Consider the following 21,414-nt stretch of genomic DNA (forward strand, 5'->3'; position numbering starts at 1 on the left):
AAACAAACATAAAAAGCAAGAGCTGCTCCTTGGCAGGTGTTATCTCCTAGCAAGTGCAGGGCTGTATGGGAAACACAGAGGTAATTGACTAAAGCACATTCTGTGTTCTCGAGCCGCTTGTGGTTTCACAGTGGGACGCACACACAGGTAAGACTTGACTGTAGCATAAGGTAGAACAGGCAAGCGCCATCGTGGAGCTGCAGAATGCTCCGGGGTCTCCAGGCAGCCAGGACTGCTTTGGGCTTGGGACCCGGGGGAGGCAGCCTTCCCAGGGAGCAGCTGTCTGAACTGGCCCATGTTTTCCCCTGGCTGAGCAGGCGAGCTGGCTCTTGCTGATGAAATAGGCAGCTGGTGCGTGTGGCGCGGCTGGGGTGGCTTTGGCAGGGGTGAGTAGGAGGATGTAGTGAGGGCAGAGCTCACCAGTAGTTTGAGGCTAGATTATAGCAGTCCTCGAAGGCCATTAAAAGAGCTGGTGGTTTACACTGAAGATCCCAGGGGAACCATCAAAACTTTTCGAACAGAGACGTGAGGATGCTGTGCAGGATACAGCAGAGGCCTCAAGAGGTCTTAGCCGGGACGGGGAATGGAGAAGCTGAACACAAGCGCTTCAGTGAAGTCATTCCTGGGAGGTGGAACCTACCATCTCATCATGTAAAGGACCAAACATATTACAGTTTACAAGTATCTCAGATTAAATATCTTTTTCTGTCAAAAAATATGTGAAAGAATTTTGGAATTCTTCTTTTAATTTTTTTTTTTTTCCTCAGTGCTAGGGGTTGAAACCAGGACCTCACACAGATTAGGCAAGCATTTTACGTCTGAGCTATACCCCCAGCCCCTGGAATTGTTCTTATTTTTTATTTTACAGTCTTCATTTTCAAAGTTGAAGGCAACCAACTTCTTTTTTTCAAATCTTAAAAGCAGCTTTGCAAGTCCTTCAGACACTTGCAGGTCCTCAGTGCCCCTGGCGCCCAAGTGAGGGGAGAGAGCTCTTGATCGTGACTAGTTTTCTAGCTTAGGCAGCAGGAGGTTGGTGTTGCTCATCTCCAGAGACTGAAGTCTGAAAAGAGGAGAAGCTCTGGGGCTGCGGAGGAGTTCCAAAGCAAGGACTCCGTGCTGACCATGTTAAACCGGAAGTGTCCGCTGTGTTTCTGTGGAGCTGCAGCCATGTGTCCGGAGCCCACAAGGGGCGAGGGAAGCAGAGGTCGATTCAGCCTCAGTCAGCACAGAAAGGGGACAGGACCCTGTGAGAGAGCGGAACAGCGGAGGCCTTCACTCTGAGTAACGCCTACAGTTAGCATGGCGCCGGCGGAGCTAGGGGCGCCTGGGAATGTGATCACAATGTGACACTGTGCTGAGAATGAGGAATCAAGGGAATGCAAAGCCGTGGAAATCCAGCTTCAAGGAAGGGATGGTTCATCATGTCTCACACAGACAAAAGCTCACCCCGGAAAGTGATGGGAGGAGGCCATTAGCCTGGTAGAGGACCAGAACTCAATTACCAGGAGTCACAGAGGGAAGCCGTGGTGATTTGGATTGTTACTGGGGACACATGGGAAAAGAAGGGACTGAGACAGGTCAAGGGGAGTTCTGAGGGGTGGAGATGAGAGGGGGAGGAGCCTGTGGGAAGACAGTCAGGGGTGGAGGAAGGGTCCCGATGCCGGAAGGCTTTGGGAAGCTGGAAAGCATCAAATGGGAGGGAAGTCAGTCGGCGCCACCTCGCCTATGGTCTGCAGCAGATGGAGCATGATCTTGCCAACAGTTGCTGAACCCTTACCACGGGGTAGATAGTACCGTGATACCACGTGCCAGGTATTGCGGCTGGTGGCGCAGCAACGTGCCACACCTACACAAGACTAAGGGTTGACTGTGTGCTCTCCAGAGCAGGGGCTTTGGTCTTTGTGGTTAGATTATGTATTTGTCAACAGACCAATGGCCTCATTGCACCGGTCCTACAACATCCCGGACCAGGCTCCACCCCTTTTCCTTTTTAGTGTTCTGCTGCGGGATGTAGGACGCTTGAAAAAGAATATGAGTAACACATGTGAGTTTCAAAGCACAGTTAAAGCAGTCTTTGTGGTCATGTTCTCCACCTACCCGAGCGCTTCTCCTTTCCCAAGGTGCTGCCCCTCCCTACCCCCCTGGCCCTGTTTCTCCTGAAAATGTAGACCAGTGAGTTTTTACCAGATTCCTCCTGTGTCCTCAGTGCTGAATTCTGGGGCACCTGGGTGTCCTGTGGAAGCAGGAGTGAATATATGATGATCCTGTAGGGAAACAAAGGGGCTTATTGAGCAAGTTGGTGAAAGATGAGTCTTCTGGTTGATGGTGATAAGAGAGGGTCCTGTTTCTTGAAAGCTCTCTGGGTGTGAATGCACTTTCTTCGCTTGGTTCATGTCACTGGGGGATTTCCTCCAACCAACAGGAAGGCTCTTCGCTTAGAAGTCCAGCTCCTACCATCCCAAGTTCTGTTTTGGGAAGGGGTGAAGCACAACGGTCCATCCACATTTAATATAATTCTCTTAGCTGCTAGGAGTTTGAAGTATTTTATTCAGTGGAAGTATCTGATTTTTTTGTTTTAGGCAATGTTACTTTTTCTGTTTGAGATGAGATGGGAGAAAAGTTTGTTTTACTGATAATCTTTTCAGGAACATTCGGATCTTTTCTTTTTTCTGATTACAAATATAATATAAAGTTTACATTATATAAAATACTGCAGAAATACAGACCACAGAAAATGACAATTCCCCACTATCCACCTGCCTTGTCGTGTAGATAGGAGCTATCAATAGATGAATATTTCCGTACTCATTGACAGATTTGATTGATTGTGGGAATGGAGGTGGAATCCAAGGATGCTCTGCCACTGAGCTGCCCCCTCAGCCCTTTTTAATTTTTATTTCATGACAGGGTCTAAGTTGCCCAGAGTGGGCCTGAATTTATAATCTGCCTGCCTCAGCCTACTGAGTGACTGGTATTACAGGTGTGCATCACGACGTCCATCTATTCTTTTAATTAAAAAAAACCCTATATACTAATAAAATATAATTGCTGTTTATTTTTACAGAAAAGATTAATATTACATACTTTTAACAGATACAGTTTTATTAATATATAAACAGATACAGTTTTATTAATATAATATCTTTCTACCTGTACATACCTATAGATTTATGTCATTCCAAACTGTTCCATTGTGTTCCTTTGTATGAAGAACTGTACCTTAACTAACGTTTAATTGGTACCTAATTAGGTTTTTAGTGTGTTAGTTTGTTCTGCTTTTGTGCTAACCAATAACGTGGAGCACGTTTGAAACTGCTGGGGAGGTTACGAGTCTAAGTTTCGTGAGGAGTAGAAGGCTGATTCTCCAAAACTCTTCCCATCTGCTCCTGACTGACAGACAGACGGACAGACAGAGAGGAAAGGGAAAGACCTTTCCTGTGGCCCCAGGGAGTCCCCACATCTTTGCCCCTGCAGAGGTGAAGCCCCAGCCTTGTGTCCTAAAGCACATTAGACCAAATGACATCGCCATTTGGTCTTGCTTTTCTGCTTTCTCCTGCCTCCTCTCCTCCCCCTTCCCCCTGCCTTCCTTTCTGTCACTGGCTTGGTGACCCATGGCAACTTCCTCTCCAGCTCTGCCTTCCTCTCCCCGTCACCTGTGGGTGGCCAGGGCTCTGCTCACTCTCCCATCCCCCAGCGTGGCATTCCCCCTGCCTCTGACTTTGATCTCATTTTCACCCCTACTCGAATTTCCAGTCTCTGTAGATGGTGCCCTTGTTAGCATCTGCTGGCTTCTTCTGTAGTCTCCGCTGTAAGGCGTATTAAACCTACTGCTTCCCCAGCTCGCTTGCCCTACCTGCCGTTTAAGGGCCTTCAGTAAAGTCAAGCTTAACACAGCTACCCCAGCAGCCTCTTTATCCTGTTACCTAGTACTGTCCCCGCTCTCTGCTCACTGTTCAGTGAAAGGTAAATTTCCTTTCCTCGTGAGGCGAATTCATTTTTAGGAGAAACCCCTGCTGATGTCGCAGGGAGAGTACATGGCTTTGGCTACAGTCTAGCCTGCCTTCAAATCCAGGTTCCCATCACTAGCTGAGTGGTCACAGCAGGGAATTTTACACACACACACACACACACACACACACACACACACACACAGGTAAAGCCAGGGCTTTGCTATAAACCCCGGCCCTGCTATACATTGAGGTATATCAGTAGCCCATTTTTGAGCTCCATTTTCTTCCTCAGTAAAACAGGGAATAATACCCATCTTGCAGAGAAGATTGTGCTATGATGTGGAAGAAAATACATGTCCGGTGCCTGGCACCTAGTATGTGAGCAAAATTCTTACTACTGTTGTCATCGTAGCTCGGCTTGTCTTTAGCATATTTGTTAGCGGTCAGCTGATCTCATTATGTGTTACAAGGGACCAAATTATTAAAGCAACTAAAGTCCTATTAGATATGGATCCTACAATAATGTAAAAATGTGAGCATAAATATTTTTGCCAACTAATGGTTCTCCTATATCTGGCAGTAGTAAATAAAATAATTAGTAAAAACAAAAATTTGGGATAAGAATTTAAATATCTCATTGAAGGCCCTTGTGTAAGAAATAATTTGTGTTTTCTAGAGAATAACTATTCCCATTAACCCCAGATGGTTTTTAGAAATCTGGTTTCCTTCTTTGCTGGGATTCGGCAATTGTCTGGAGGGATATTCTCTGTAGTTTAATTACTGACACAAGCGTGCACCTACTGGGTCTCTAAGCATTAAGACTTTTCCAATTCGCTTGGGAGTTTGTTGAGGACGGCGGTGTTTTTCCGGCACCCTTGATATCAACTCTGTGTACCCTATTTGCAGAGGGCATGCCAGATTTTAGGATTTCATGTCAGTGTCCTGAGTTACTTGGCTGAAGGTCTAGTCTTTGCTTACCAGTTTCTTTTCTTTTTTTTCTCTTTTTTTGTACCTGGAATCGAACTCAGGACCTTGTGCTTGCCAGGCAGGCACTTATGCCACTGAGCTATATCCCTGGCCCTGCTTACTGGTTTCTGATGAGTATCCCTTAAGCAGTTTCACTGAGACATGGAGGAATGATAAGGAAATTAAGTCATGGAACTCCCATGGTCTTTGAGTGCCAATGGAAAGCCAAGGACTTTTGTTGCCTGAATGCCAAAGTAGTGAACTTATCCAAGACCCCATTCTTATCAATGACAGCTTCAATGTCTTGAGGCAGTGAATCTTTGGGCCTCTAACAGGAGTTCTCTCACATGTGAGGCTGGGTTGTCCCTCCTGTGATGTCAACCAGGCAGTGAGTTTGTGAGGACTCCTGACTTTTGAGAGAGCCCAGCCCCCTGGAGGAGCCTTGAGTCCCTAAACAGAGGAGCACTCCATAAACCCCAGAAACGGCTCACTGCCCCACCGGGAGTTTGCATTCTGCTTGGGAGGTGCTGGCAATCTCCGGGCATGCAGTTTGCAAAGTTTGCTCTTGCGAATCCTTTGGGGCAAGCTGGGTAGCATGATCCCTTCCCTTTGAAATGGAAGAAGGCTTTGTGAATAAGAGAATGACTGGCCCAGAGTATCCCAAAGTTAATAACAGGTCTGAAATTGAATTTTCCCTCCAGAACTTTGAAACTCCATCAGTGCGGGAGGCTGAGGCAGGATGATCAAGAGTTTGAGGTCAGCATGGGCAACTTAGACCCAGCGTCAAAATAAAAATAGAAAAGGGCTCGTGGTGTATCTAAGTAGGATAGCTCTTGCCTAGCATAAGCAAGGCCCTGGGTTCAGTCCCCAGCACCACAAAACAAACAACTGCTAACTTGACACTCTTGCCTCTTAGGAGTCATCTGCTGATGGCTCAGAGGCAGGAACTGTGAAAAGCACATGAACTGATGGAAGGAAAAGAAATGGGCAGTGGGCTCCTCCTCTCCTCCCGGCCTCCCCCTAGCTGGATGTTCCCTCTCAGGTGGCTGCTGCGAAGAGACCTGCTGAGGGAGGGTCAGGAAGGGCTCTTGGCCCAGCCCTGTAGATCTTGTAACGTAAGCATGAGTGTCAGGAAGCGCTTTCCCAGGAGCTAAGCTGCCTGGTAAGACAGCAGCAGTTCTGTCTGCTCCTGCAGCAAGATGCCTGGAGCTTCGGGCTTCTGGGCTTTACTGAGTTGTTCTGCTTAGGCTAGCTGGAGATACAGACCCCAGCGTTAGCATGTTATCTTCTCCTGAGAAACCCCCATTTTTTTAAAACCTCGGTTCCTCCCATTTCTTCCTAAACCAGCCAAAGAGGCTCTGAGGCCAGCTGGGCCGTGTGTATCCTTTGCCATCTGCCAAGCCCTGCTCCTCAGGCCAGGGCCTGGGTTTCGGCCAGTGCTCCCACAGCTCTGCTCTGCGTCCTGGCCCTGTGGGCTTCTCAGTGGCGCCGAGCAGGTGTCCTACCAGGGGCCGGGCACCCTGATGCCGGCCCCTGCTCCGGCCCGGCCCCGCAGGGGGCATGGGGGCTCCAGCCCGTCCCCTGGGGCTGCAGCCAAAGCAGCGCAGACGATTTCCTCCCCTCCCCCAGGTGCTCTCAGGCGTACTGCACTCCCTGTTTCCTTCCTTTGTGGCATATTTGTTTTTCATGAATCTCATGGTCCCACTGGCTTTGAGAAGAATTGGCTGGGAAAATCCAAGACTGGAGGCCATGTATGTAGCAGAGTTCTCATTGCTCTTCAGTCCATTACGCTGTGGCAATGGTGTTTGGTATCTCGTGACAAAAAAATTTTATTTAATAAGTCTGCTTGTCTTTATTAACCTCTTCAACCCATAGAGAATAACTGACAGTATATTTTCATATTCCCCAAAGAATAGTGTAATAGAATAAATGCTCCTCCCATCGTTAGACGGCTGCTCCCTCTCGATCCACCTGTGCTGGGACTAATCGTTCATGTTAGACTCTTCTTTCATTTTTAAAAGAAGATTCACCATTTTTTACTAGTGGTACACGATTACATTCCCGATGAGGAGATGGTACCTGTACAGAAAGGACTCTTTTTCTCACAGACACCGTATTGACTGTCCTCTTTCTCTCTCTCTCTCTCCCCTTTCCTGTCCTCTTTACTTTCCTGAGCTGTGGATGCTCTCTGGCTTTGCCAGTGGCTCCTCAAAGCTTCCCTTTGGCTGATTGGCCAGCCATTCGCCTGGCTAGTGGAGCATCCCTTCCGCGGAGCCAACTGGTTCCGGGTGTCCCTGCTGGCATTTGACCACAGAGTGCCTGTGAGAGGCGCCTGCTTTCTGGCGAGGGCCCGGAGGATGATCTCATCCAGGCGCCACTTCCTGAAAGGGGTGATGGCGGAGCCAGGCCCGTCTGAGGGGCGTCGGGGGCCCTTCTCGGCCGGCCGGTGTGTGCACAGAGGCCCCGTTTGTAGGCGAGTTTCTGGGGTACAGCAGCACCACTATTTCACTCACCAGGAAATAAGACCAAGTTTCTCAATTTTCCCCTTCATGAAGGGCAAGGCCTCGGCCTAGGGCAGGGGCTGAGCTTCCCAGCCTCCTGGAGGACGGGCTGGGGTGTAACATGAGGAGCTGACCTCTCACCCCTGTGGCTTTCTGAGCCCTGCCCTGCCCAGCTCTAGTTAATTCTACAAGTCCTGGAGCTTGACTGATACGGAGAGCCCAAGCTGTAGCCTGCGTGGAAAGAGAGCCATCTCCGAACAAGGGTCTGAATGACTGTGGCCTGCTTTTGCCTGGTGATTAAATTTTCCTAAACTCTGACTGGGTGTGAGAGCCTAGGCCAGTAGATACAAGAAATACGCCCCGACTCTGCAGCCCGGCACATGGCGTCTGGATCTTTGAGCCTTCCCTGCTTTTGATACTTTTCTCTCACCTGTAGACAGGGTCAGGCTTCTTTTGCTGAATAAAACTGTCCCCTGGCCCTGCACCCCTGCCCATCTACCCTCTAAGCTTCATTCCTCCTCCCAGTACACATGCTGAAGAAATGGGCTCTGCTTATTATTTTGCTCTCACTCATTCCAACCCCTGTTGCCACTGGGCTTCTACTGACCCTACTGAGGTCCGCAGTTGTGAATACCTAAAGATCTCTGGGCGCGTTAAACACTGTTGTTTGCTCTGCTTTGGGGAACTTCTCCCCTGAGATGTCCTGATGTGCTCATCTCTTGACTTGTCCTTTGATGGCTGCCATCTCCTATCTCTAGGAAGGGGTTCTCAAGTTCCTCTTAAGCTCATAATCTTGTTCATTCTTGGTGTTTTGCCGCCACCTGTTTTTGCAGTGACTCCAAAATCTCCGGCCTTCCAGACTTGGGTACCCAGCTCAGATCAAGCGTTTTCACCCTGACATCCCACAGCACACCCAAGACTCCTGTGTGCACCTTACCCATGTTCTTTCTCCATTCTCTATCTCTCTCTGTCCCTCCTTTCCTTCCTCTCTCCCTCTTCCTCTTCCTCTTCCTCTTCCTGTCTTCCTTCCCCTCCCCTTCCACAGTGCTGGGATCAAGTCCCAGGTATCGAATTCTTATTAGTCCCACAGGTATCCATTTAAAGGCCACTCTGTCGGGGAAGCCTTTCACCATTACCCTTGCTAGGCAAGGCCTCTTTTTGCCTGGTACTTCCCTGTAGCACTGTGAAATGTGTAAATTATTAATTATTTATAATAATTTATTGGCTGTGTGTCTTCCTCTCTGGACTGAAAGAGTAAAAGAGCTTCTCTATTTCACTGTTCCATTCCCAGCACCTGACACCATGAAGAGTAAGGGCTTGATGAATATTTTTGTCCCACTGGATGCGTCGCTCATCCCTTGAGATGTCCTCCTTTCCTTGAAAGCAGCACACTGGTTGACAGAACCACCATCCCTTTAGTCACCCAAGGGGAAGACGTTCTTGACTCTTCCCTTGCTCTGACTACCATCTCCACTCACTTACCTGTACCCTAAGTCATGTTGTAACCTGACCCTTCCTCGCCATCTTGGCTACCCAAACTCTAGTTTATGCCCACATCGTCTCTCGTCTCAATTACTGCAGTAACATCTTAGTCATGTTCTATAATCCTGTCCCCGCCCATTTTAAATCAGTCTTTCTATCCATCTGCTAAAGGGATGACTCCACAATGCACATCTACCCCCGCCATTCCATTGAGAATCCTCCACCGACTCCCTAGTACTTGAGTTCCTTAGCGTGGCATTGAAGGGCCTGCTGTAAGTGAACTGTCATCTGTCTTGTGAGGTTAGAGCCCAGTCTGTTTTTACAACTGCTTCAACTATATAACTGTGAGCTGCTGAGGTCAGGGACAGTCCTCTTTGTAACTTGCATGCCTGGTACATAGCATTTCTTTTAAAAGAGTGAACAGATGAGCCCCAAATAATGGGGTTGAGGGTCAGACTCATGATAGTACTACTGATATTAATAGATATTTGTTGTACTCTTTCTAGGGGCCAGGTATTAATCCAGGTATTTAGATGTATGAAGACTTTAATATTCACAATAACTTCCTAAGATAGGTAATGTTATGCTCATTTCACAGATGAAGAAACTAAGGCACAGAGAAATTAAATTATTTTGTCCAAGATTACACAGCTCAGAGACAGAGCTGGGTTTTGAACCCAGAGTCCTGACTCACGTTTCTTTCTTGTACTGCCTTCCCACTATCAGAAATGATACACAAGAACATCTAAAACTACACATCTAGCCTGGCATGGTGGCGTACACCTGTAATCCCAGGACTCAGAGGCTGAGGCAAGAGGATCACTATGAGTTCAAGGCCAGCCTGAGCTATATATCAAAACTCTGTCTAAAACAACAAAACAAAACAAAAACCCCCACACACCTAACTTTTTTCTCTGTGTTACTTCATGGTTGTGATAGAATTCTCTATCCCTGCAGGATAAAAAGAATCCAAAAGTAGCTTCCAGGGCAAGCAGTGGGCGTTTTTGTACATTTCTATGGGAAGCAGGTTATTACCTGGGAAGTTGTGTCAGGTTCATAAAAAACATGACATGTAGGTAGTCAGAAAGAACAGCCAGATTGGAGCTAGCTTAGCCCTGTGTTTTAAAGCTTCTTCTGCCGGTATGTCACACAAACCATATTTAATGCTCTAGTCCTTTACCTGGCCCCCTGTTGACGGGATCGGGAGCGTATCACACTGGCTGTCACTGGCACCTCAGAACATGGTTTGACTGAAGAAAAAGGAAAGAGGAGGAGGGCAGAAGGAATTATGGGATCGTCAGGAAAGGAAGGCATTAAAAAGAAGTTGAGTCCGTGGCACGCTCCTGAGTCCCAGCTACTCAGGAGGCTGAGGGGGCGGAATGGCTTGAGTCCGGGATGGTCTAGTGAGACCGTCTCAGAGTGGAGGGCCTGGGTTATCATAAAAAGGACTTCATTTACTGCACAGCTTTCACACAGACAGGCAACCTGAGGAATGGGAAAAAATACAAAGTGCTGATGTTCTGTTGTTTGGCTTTTTCCAAGAGTTAGAATCTTTATTTGGGCAAGAAGGCTAGGGGATGATGTATTCGCCCAGGCCGTGGTGACTATACAGGGCAGGGGTCTGAAAGAGGCGAGGGCTCATGAGGGGGCCCTGGGGAGGGCTCTGGAACTTGAAGATGTTCACCAATGTGCCTGTGTTGATGGGGTGGGGAAAAGGCACCGTGGGGAAGTAGAGCTGTTATAAAAATAAGTCTGAGGGGCTGGGGATTTAGCTCAGCGGCACAGCGCCTGCCTGCCAAGCGCAAGGTTGTGAGTTCGATTCCCGGTACTGGAAAAAGAAAAAAAAGGTCTGAGGTTGAATCACCTAGTTCTAAAATCCTGCTGGAGTTCCCAGGTGGGATACATAGAAGCCGCACACCGGTGTGTGTGGACAGGGGCCGGGAGGTACTGTGCTGCCATTGCTGGGGAGTCACTCACCCACCCACCTGACATCCCCTCTCCCGCACCCCAGAGGCAACGAGTCCCCTAAACAGTCAGACATCGGGCCCTCAGAGGCCTTGATCAGCAAATCTTCTCCCTGCCCTCCTCACAGGTTAGAAAGCAGGGGTCAGCAAACCTGCTCTGCAAAGGGCTAGGTTGTAAATATTTCCAACTTTATGGGCCACATCCGGTCTCTGTCACATGCTCTTGTTTGGTTTACCTTTCCTTTGGAAATGTAGAAAACACTCCTAGCTCATGGGCCACACGAAAACGACAGGTGGACGGTGTCATTTGACGGCTCCTGTTGTTATTATTCCTAGTAATGACCCCACTGTAGCTTCAGGGTCTGCCAGGCAGAGTGTCTGATCTAGAGACCAGGTTATGCCAGATTTTGCCTTTGAGTACTAGAGGTCTTAGGATGTGCGATGAGTGAATACTCTGGAAGAGATGCCTGCAGGATACAGCACTATGGGTCAATTTTGGAACCCACAGAGGCGGTTCTGGTAAACGAAAAAAGAAATGTCTTTATATTTCTCTAAGGTGACTTCATGCTGGTAATGGACCTCATTGCAATGCCTAGGATGGGAATCCCGGAAAGTGGCACTGGAAAAATGACTTGAAGACAGTTCCATTCAGGAGTGAAAATTCAAGCTTCTGCTCTTAAAGAGGCAAAAAACAGCCTGCCATGGTGTGTGGAACTGTAATCTCAGTGCTCAGGAGGCAGGAGGATCCAGAGTTCGAGGCCAGCCTGGGCAAACTTAGTGAGACTGTCTCAGGGAAAAAAAAAAAAAAAAGGAACAAATATTGTTTTGTCTGGAATGAGGTGGGTACAAGTATCCAAGTTTTCATAAAATAGAGGCAAAATTATATGTTATTGTCATTGTTTTTTTTAAAAAAAGGGACTAGGTAAATTTAAATTTTGCTGCAACACTTGATTTGTTAACTATACAGCAGGTGTTTGTGTGCTTTTACACATAATGTTGAGAAGTAAGAGAGAAACAGAAACCCATCCTTTGCCTAATCCTCCACTCTGGCTATGGGAAAACTGGACTTAGGCTGTTCCCCTTTTCATGTAGATTTTCAGGTCTCTGGTCCCATGTTGGAAGCCATGAGAGGATATGTGCTTGCAATTACAAAGTTTTTAGATTTAGAAATATACAATGTTTGACAACCATAAGCATTATTATTTTTGCAGCAAGATTCGTGAATATTTACACAAGAGGAAGATAAAGATTACAACTTAGCCTAGCCTCAGTGCAGGGCAGATACTGTCACTAAATAGACGACAAAAACCTTTCTGCTTGTGTAGTGTTTTGAATTTGAGAACTATTGCAGATGAGAAATAGACCGATGCCTGTGAGTGCAAAGGATGTGTCGTCCTACAGAGCCTAGCACAGTGCCGGCACACAGTAGGTACTCACTGAAAGCCAGCTGCCTTTTATTTATTTATTTATTTTTGTTTTTGTTTTTTTCCGGTACCGGGAACCGAACTCATGACCTTGTGCTTGCCAGGCAGGCGCTTTGCCGCTGAGCTAAATCCCCAGCCCCAGCTGCCTTTTATTAACGTAAAAACAATGACCTCAGTCAGGAGTGTTATGTGGCTGTTACACAACTAACCCTTATTTACCTTTTCATTTTTCTAATTTAGTAATGTATTTTTTTTTTAAATGCTAGAACTCCTCTATTAGCTATAATTAAATCAAATCTACCTCCTAGGTTGGAGAATAGTAATAAGGTAAAGACAGATGGGCTCTGGTGTGCTAGTGGAGGATGGGCCGGCTAACTTGTGGAGGTGTCCTGCAATTTTCTAATTTTGTAACTGTGCTTTGTACAATAATTGACTTAGCAGTATTGATGAAACTATAATATCTGAGCAGATTTACTGTGCCCTGCTCTCAACTGGTTATTTAAACCATAAAGTGAAAATGACCAGATGATGTAATAACAATGTTGAAAATGGTACCATCAGCAGGAAAAGAATGGTGAGGTCATCCTCAGAGAACATCTGGCCGGTTCCCCAGAAGGCCAGCATCTCGTTAGGGAGCTCCCGTGAGAGAGAAATGAGAGGAAACAAGAGGAATTGGGAGTGTTAGCAAAAGCAAAGAGAATGAGTGTGGTGTTTTCAATGGGACCCACAATCAAAAGCTAAAGCAATTTGGAGCGTGACAGTAGAAAGCAGACGTGCATGCCTCACGTCAGATTTCACCTTTGTTGAATGTAAAATTGGAGGAACCATTATTATTTGGTTATTTTTTCAGCAGATTTAGATGGCAGTGAAGAAATGAAAGCAAAACATAAACTTATGTGATGCCTGTGAGTCCTTAGAAGAGATTACCAAAGAGGATCATGGTCTCCTCTATTCTCAGAAGGTATTTACGAGCGACCTTGGACGATTGATCGGTGTAACTCTGAGGACACAGATGAGAGGGAAGGAAGCACTTCCTTCCCTGAGCTGAAAGATGCCCACTATCGCCCTGCTGGCCACGGACTGCAGCCGAGGCAGAGGTGCGGATGTCATCCTCCCTTGCCTCAGCCTGGCGAGGATGTGCTTCGGGGAGTGCTGCTTGTCGAGAGCTGGCAGCACCACAGCAAGGGCGGGATGCTCCTTTAGGCATGAACTCTGCAGTAAGTTTCAAGTGGTTTATTTAGAATCTGGCCGGAAAAGGAAGCAAATATAACAGGTCAGCATTTCCCACCAGCTGGCTTGGTGTCTCATGGTAGTAAGTGCTGTCATCTCAGAACCCTCTTGAGTTCTGCCTGCTGCTTTGGCTTAGGAGTTCGGTGGTTCTTCCGAGGCCCTAGATTTCCACTTCTGGGTGGATGTTCTCATACACAGCCAGTGTGGCTTGAGAGGAGCTATAGCCAACCTGGGAAGGGGCCCCAAAGATAGATAGACTTCCCTGCTCCACCATCCAGTCCCCTGTTTCCACTGGACACAGGTTGGACCCCCCCACACCCCCTGTTAGGACTGTCTTAGCCTGAGACTCCCTACTGTGCTTGGAAAAGGGTGTTGACAGATATGTTCTGCCCGTTCCTCTTCATGTGGGGGAGCACGTGTTCTCACATGATGTTTTCAGGAGTGAATATCAGCAGCCTGTTTGAGTTCTCACCACAGCCCGTTGGATCACGGTTTCCTACTAAAAGCCCATCGTAATTTTCTGGTGCTTTGAGGATTAGATACCCAACCAGGCTTGAGGCTGCTAAGCTTGTGAGAAATGGGGGAAATCACATCCTGAAGTGACTCCTGAGTGGCCTGTAAGGATAGGGACTGGGGATATAGCTCAGCGGCACAGGGCCTGTGTGGAAAGTGTGAGGTCCTGAGTTTGATTTCTGACACACACACACACACACACACACACACACACACACTATCTATATATATATGGATAGAAGTGTTATAGGTGGGTGATTGGCTGCTGATAGCTCAGAAGCAGACCCCTCCACACCCCTCAACGTCCTTGCGTTGGCAACTACTTCCCTGCTACATACTTTCTGTGCTTCACCCCTGTGGCAGAGTTCCTCATATTCCCATTCGCCTTATCAGCACAGCTCCAGAGCAGGTTGGAATCTGCTGGTTGGGTTGACTTCTTTCTTCTGTCAGCATCCAAGAAGGTGAAGGATCCGTGAGACCCGAGCCACTTCTGATATATGTTAGGCCCTCTTTGAACAAGCCATAAATAGAAATGGTCCATACTGTACCTGAATAGAATCAGGTATCTCCTCTCCCTGCCACTGTCTTACTGTCATTCCCGGAAGGCAGGAAATGCTGTCTGTCTTTGCCCACAGTGTGTGGCCAGGATCCCGCAGGTGCTCAATAGATCTTAATTGAATCAATCAGCTGCCACAACACAGGTGCATGCGTTTATCCGCCTTGTGCTTTTCATCCTGCTGTAAATACTGACAACCTGTGCATTCAGCTGCCCTTGCAGTAGGTCCCATCTTTCTCTTGACCCCACACAAGCTTTCTGAAGCTGTGTGCTGTCTAACCAATTTAACCCAGCATGCTTTGCAAAGAATGAGGAGGTCCTGCTAGCCTTGTACATGCAGCCTGTATCTTATATATATATCCCAGTTTTGAGGGGCCTTTCCCTTCTCTTCGCCTCTCTGATCCCTGATGTTTCTGACCTTTGCAGAGGGTTTACAGAGAATGCAGTCCACTCCCTCTCCGCTTCTGGGGCAGGGTGTTTAATTACCGTGTAGTCTTTGTTCTGTGGTTGAGATCAGGCTTCTCTGTGTAGGGAGAAGGGAATTCCAGTCATCCTAGTGCATTATAATCAAGTTACTTACCACAAGTCAGGAGTAACAGTTCTCTGCTTTCATTTTGATCACAGGTGATACAGGGACATGGTGTCTAGTATTTCACTAGGTGCTTTAGGCTGTGGTTGCAATAGTGCTTTATAGTGCTGGTGTTCAATCTCTTAATGACCTTAAAGTCGTTAAAAAAAAATTGGATTCAAAATGCTTGTCCTTAAATATATTTAATAAATAATCTGCACGTTAGAAGTCAACATTATAAATTTTGATAAAGTCAAAAATAATTTCACTCAAAAATGAAAGCAAGGGCCGGGAATATAGCTCAGTGGTATAAGCACCTCCCTGGCAAGTGCAAGGTCTTGAGTTTGATTCCCAGTACCAAAAAAAAAAAAAAAAAAAGAAAAGAAAAAGAGAAAGTGAAGGGAGTGGATGAGCCCAGGGCAGAGTTTGTCATTTCAGTGCCAGAGACTTTTGATCCCTAAAAAATGATCATTTCATGTTGTCAAAGGCTGCTAGCGCTGGGCAAGTCTGTAAGCTGGGTGTATCCCAGTGCTAGTGTCACAAAAGGGTCATAGGACAGCCTTTGGCTTGTCATCTCTAGAATCCTACAGTTTGGTAAAACTTCACATTTAAGAGTACAGAAGACATGTGTGGAATGAATTAATCAATTCTAGTCCAGTACATTTCATGATCAATTTCCAGTTGATGAGGAGATCAGAGGTATTGTAGAGAAAGGACTAATACCATAGCTTGTGAACAGGTTTGTAGCTTTCAAAGACACGCAGCTGCTGGAGCTACGCAGTCTGTTCCGTATCCCTGAGCTTTGTGTATGTGTTCGTAGCATACGTTACCAACAGGTGCACACAGAGTTACCCATCTTTTGGCGGGCTAAACAGCTACTTCTGTTCAAAGGCACAAACCTGTTAAGTGAATATTTTCTGATAAGGATGTCCGCATGCAGTGGGTGTAGCAAACTGTGTAAGGCGCAAGAAGATAAATGAGGGGAGCAGAACAGCTCTGCCGAGCCTAGATAGTGGAATGGGGGCTTAGGAGGGGTTCGTCGCGCATGGGTGGCCCAGCCTGGTTTGGCTGTGGACTACTTTCGCTCCTCCATTCCCCGTTTGCCTTGTTCTCCACGACTGGCTGTCTCTTTAACAAAAGAGTGTAGCGTGTGGTATTCCAGCAGCAGTGCAAGGACACAAGACTCTGGGTCTTATTTCTGGCTGGGTTAGTGGCATGAAGCACTCAGGCCTTCTAGGAGCTTCCTGTCCGTTTCTAAAGTAACATCCTGTGGTCATAAAAGGAACAGGAGACAGACATCTTTCCCGACACTGAGATCAGATAGAGCCTCTGGAATGTGATGTGGATGCGTTTTAGAAATATTTGGTTATTTTCAACAGGAATGGAGTGGGGAGTATATTAAACCTGACTTTTACAAATAAGAACTATTTATGGGAAGCCCTAGCACCTTCTTCTCGTTTCTTCTCAGCCACAGCCCTGCTAAGCATTCAGGTGAATGCCTGGGTTGTTGACAATGTTGAAATGTATCATTAGAGGCGATTCATCCGCAAGCTATGCTGTCAAACCAGCGTCAGGCAGGTGGAAGTCCCCCTTCACCCTTTGCTTCTCATGGCTGTGTGGCCTTGGTTTTTGGTTTTTTTCTGGTACTGGGAATCGAACTCACAACGTCATGCTTGCCAGGCAGGCGCTGTGCCACCGAGCTAAATCCCCAGCCCCTTGTGGCCTTGGGTAAGCTCCTTAACTGCTGCAAACTTCAACTTCTGCATTTATAAAATGGAGAAAATGGACACCATGCGTAGGAATGCACTGACAGTGAAAGGAGATATGTATATCCCCACCTTGCATTGTACTTCACACGTAGTAACTGCGATTCTTGTCATTGTTTGGGGCAATAGTATTCTATTGTTGGAAATACAAATTCCTGTTACGTATTGGGAATGGATTCCTGCACATATACGTAGGTAATTCATGACTGAGGCATCAATTCACTGACAACTAAGTGTAACTATAAGAGTAAAGATGGGTTGGGTTTTTGAGCACAGCTTTTATTTATTTATCCATCTATCTATTTATTTATTTATTGGTATCAGAACTCCCACTCAGGACCTTGCAATAGCCAGGCGGGCATTTGTGCCACTGACCTATATCCCCGGCCCGAGCACCCATTTTTATGTCATGCTTTCTGCTAAACCTCTGCATGTTCATTGTGAGGGTCCTCTTCTGTGCTGGGAAGTATCAGTTTGAGGATGGGCTAGACTCCATGATTGAATCTCAACTGCTGCCTTTGAGGGGAGTTTCCTAAGGCCTGGCGTACGTCATTTCTATAATTAAAAGCCGTCTAATAAAATTATTAAGTTGGCAGAAAGGAAATACTGAAGTTCATGGTCCTGTCTAAAGAAGGCTAAGGGCCAGGGATGTAGCTTAACAGCACAGCGCCTGCCTGGAAGTACAAGGTCCTGAGTTTGATTCCCAGTACCAAAAAAAGGCTAAGAGGCAGCTCTGCTCTGGGATGAAAGGCTGCTGCTGGTGGGTGTCTATGGGCTTGACTCCAAAGAGTAGGAAAATTCTGCATGCAGCCTGGAGCGGTTTGGGTCCTCTTCTTTTTTTTTTTTTTTTTTTTTTTTTTTTTGTCTTTTTGAGACAGGGTCTCGCTATGCAGCTCAGATGGCCTTGAGCTCACTTTGTAGCCCAGGCTGGTCTCGAACTCACAGCGATCCTCCTGCCTCAGCCTCCTGAGTGCTGGGATTACAGGCGTGCGCCACCACACCCGGTTTGGGTCCTCTTCTTAATGCTAAGAACAGGAAGCTGGTGTTGGTTCCTGCAAGCCTGCTGACCGGCACGGTGAGGTGTGGTGCCAAGGGGAGCCAGGCGGTGTTCCCCTCCTCTCACGCCCACTCCTCTCAGAGCCCTGGGCCTCAGGGGGCTTGGCAGCAGATGGCCTTTGTCCCGAGAAGGCAGCCGCCGGAGCAGGCCTGAAGCCTGACATACTGTCACACCCAAGTCTTTCGCCCTCACCTCGGAAGCTAAGGTCTGTGATGAAAATAGGGAGCAGTGACCAAGTAGAAATGAGAAAGTAAGGAAGTTACTGTTTTTGCCGTGAAGAATGTGCCACATGTTAACATGGTGATCTTCTGCCTATGTTGGAGGGAAGGCAGCAGACGGCAAGGTGACAGTCTTGAGCAGTAACTGTGGGCCACCCTGCATCCTTGCCCTGAGCATCTGCCCTAGGGATGTGTCTCGGACATCACGGTGGGGAGGTGGATGCCCCCTTACGTCTAGTGCAGGCGCTATAAAAGCCTGGAGCAGCGCAGAAGTAAAGCCTGCTTGTTTATTCAGAAATCCGTCACCAACATTTAAAGGCTTCACCCTGATACAAGGGAGGGCAAGGTGGCCAGGACCTGTGTAGGTGCCATGAGAATACTGCATGACATATTTCTAATGATAAAAGCAGCTCTAGTTCTATATATCCTCTTTTAAGTACCAGGAGCAGAGAAGGGACTAGTTCCTGTTTTATAACCAGAGAAACTGAGGCACAAAGAGTGGCTAGCGACCTGTTAGTCACCCACACGTATTCAGGGCTTATATGCTTGGCATTCTGTCGAGGGCTCTAAATACATTATCTCATTTGATTCGAGCAGCAGTGCTTATGGCTATTATTAACTCTGTTTTACAGATGAAGAAATCGAGGCTTAAAGTGTTTAAATAAGTAGCCTAAGACCACACAGCCAGTAGGTGGCTAAGTCCAGAGTTGTCCCCAGCGGTGTAACTGCAGGGGTGCCTACCCATTGCACAGCACTGCCTGGTTTGCTTCCCTGGATCAAAGTCACCTTAGTCTGCCGTTTCTTGTGCTAAATCCCTTGCATGCCATCCTCCGGCTCTTTTGTGGGAACTGGCTCAAGCCCTAAAAGAAGGAAGGAATGTTGCTTCCATGTGCTGGGGAGCGTTGGGGCACAGCAGGCCTTTCGGGATTGCTTGTGGACTATTTTAGCAGTGACCACGCACTTCTCTGCACCTTTCAAATGACCTAGTGTGGCTCATGTGTCCGCTGCCCTGGCCGTGCACACATGCCTTCCTGGGAATGGCCGGCACTCAGAGGCCCACGCTGCCGCTGGCTGCCTCCAGCTGGTTGGAATCAGGCCTCTGTAAGGGAGGCATGTGGCCGCAGTTACTTTGCAAGCAGCTCTACCTGATTACAGAGGAGGCGCTGAGCTCCAGGGGGAGCTTCTGGGTAGCCCATTTGCAGTGCTCGGAATTAGGGGTGCCCTTGTCCCAGCTGCTTCCAGATGATAACGTTTGCCGCGCTCTTTAATAGATGCAAGGAGAGTGCTATCAGACCACTGCACTTTGGGAAACCTTTGGCCGGAAACCCTCTTCTAGCTCTGTGCACTGGGGTCCCCTTTCTGCAAATAGATACGTGTTGTGTTACAGAAAGACCCTAAAAAAAACAGAGTGGGACTTACGAGGGGAGCTGGGGAGTGGATAGAGACGTGTCCCTTCTCACCCACCTCTTAGCTCTCCCGGGAAAGTTCCTCCACCTTGCTGGCTGTGACAGTGGGGAGTAAAGGTACTTGAATTCTCAAATGATTTAAAGACTGTTTATAACCTCCCTGCCGCCTTGATCTCCACGTTCCTTCCGGCAGAGGGCCTGGCTTGAGCCGGGCTGCCCGGGGAAGTGACCACTGTGGTTAAGGGCAGGGGCTCCATGCCAGACTGCCTGGGTTTGGATCCTTGCTCCGTCGCTCACAGGCTAAGAGAATGGTGCAAGTCACTGAGCCCTGGATGCCTCACTTTCCTGACCTGTGGAATGGGGATAATAAGAGTGGCTGCTTCTCAGGGGTGTTTCTAGGATTTGACCTGATGGTGTCTGCAACATCCAGTGCCTGCTGCAAGGAAAGCTGTCAGTAAGTGTTTGATGATGACAGCTGCATGGCTGGAGAACTTCACTCCCTGTTAGCCAGGGGAGGAAACCAGAGCACAGAGAGGAGGAGGCAGCTTTTGCGGCTGTGCTGATGAGGAATGGCTAAGCCGTGTGCTTGACTATAAGCGCCTTGAGGGCAAGGACAAGGACATGCATAGCGCCCCCTCAGGAAACGCTTCACTGATGTTCATGATGGTACTGCCTCTTCGCTGGTTTTTTCCCCCCAGTATTGAGGATTGAACCCAGGACCTGACTTAACTCTGAGCTATATTCCCAGTCCTTTTTAAAAAATTATTTATAATTTGAGATAGGGTCTCATTAAGTCTCTAAATTGCCCAGGCTGGGTTCAAACGTGCAATTCTACTGCCTCAGCCCCCCCAGAGTGCTGGGATTACACCGCCTCTCATGTTATTTTTTCTGTTAGAAGTGGGTAAAAAGGATGGAGATAGCGGCAAATTGTTCCGGCTGTAGGCAACATCCTTCTGGCACTGCAGTCTGTTCCCTAGGGAAGCGCTGCTCGCCGCTCTCCCTTCCATTTAGCCTGGTGTTTGGTTCGTGGCCAGGCTCCAGGCAAGGAGCTTGGGACGTGTATGCCCAGGTGGGAGGAACGGTGCAAAAAGGACTCTGGCCACAGCTTGGCCCGCTGAGTCCTGTGAATGTGCCCTCCTTCGGGTGGAAAGGAAGCTCTTGGGAATAGCTGTGGGGCTCTTTGTGGGAACTGGTCCCCTCTAAGAGTGAGTACAGCTCCCTGAGTTTGCACTGCACGGTCTGGGGTCACATCTTAAATTATTTCAGGGACACGTTGATAACTGTGCATTTGGGGCAGTCAGTATCATCTTTGTGACTTTCAAGGTTTTTGCATTTTTAATCTATAAAAGAAGCTTGAGAACTTTAAGCCGTGAAACTGAACCAATGCCACAAACCCCTCCACTCTGCTGGCTCCCATGTCCATAAGCAGGTACATGTCGAATAAATACGTTAGCCTTCTGGAATATTCTCAGCGCTCAGAAAGGCAAGGAGCAACCGCTTCCCTCGGAATTCCCCGGGTGACAGAGAACCGTTAGTAGTCTCCTTCTGTCTCTGAGAAGAAAGAAAGACCTTTGCTCCCGGCCAGATGCACCATAGAACAGAGCACAGACCGAGCTTGCAGAAGAGCTGAGTTCAGAGGTTGGCTCTACCTCCCGTGCCGTGGGCAAGGAACGTGGTCTCCAGCTCTCTGTTTAACTGCAGCTGAGATTAATATCACATCTTAACTGTCTCAGTGTGGTGAAAAGGATCAAAGCACTACATGAGAAAACTTTCTGGGGCTGGAACTATAGCTCAGCGGCACAGTGCCTGCCCA

The 21,414-nt window shown here is 47.7% G+C and overlaps 1 protein-coding gene across 2 annotated transcripts in view; it reads left to right on the top strand.

Moving 5' to 3' along the window:
* Nucleotides 1-21,414, top strand: part of Sptb (spectrin, beta, erythrocytic) — a 156,224-nt gene that overhangs the window by 45,716 nt on the left and 89,094 nt on the right. Inside the window, exon 1 of one of the 2 annotated variants that reach the window (XM_013521956.1) lies at nucleotides 9,180-9,199. The exons of the other annotated variant lie outside the window; for it this stretch is intronic. The gene's annotated coding sequence lies outside the window, so the exon portion shown is untranslated. Of the gene's footprint in view, nucleotides 1-9,179; nucleotides 9,200-21,414 lie in introns of those variants that run through there. 2 annotated transcript variants of the gene reach the window in all.

The sequence above is a fragment of the Chinchilla lanigera genome, unplaced genomic scaffold, assembly GCF_000276665.1.
Source record: "Chinchilla lanigera isolate Chin_1 unplaced genomic scaffold, ChiLan1.0 scaffold00065, whole genome shotgun sequence".
Lineage (NCBI taxonomy): Eukaryota > Metazoa > Chordata > Mammalia > Rodentia > Chinchillidae > Chinchilla > Chinchilla lanigera.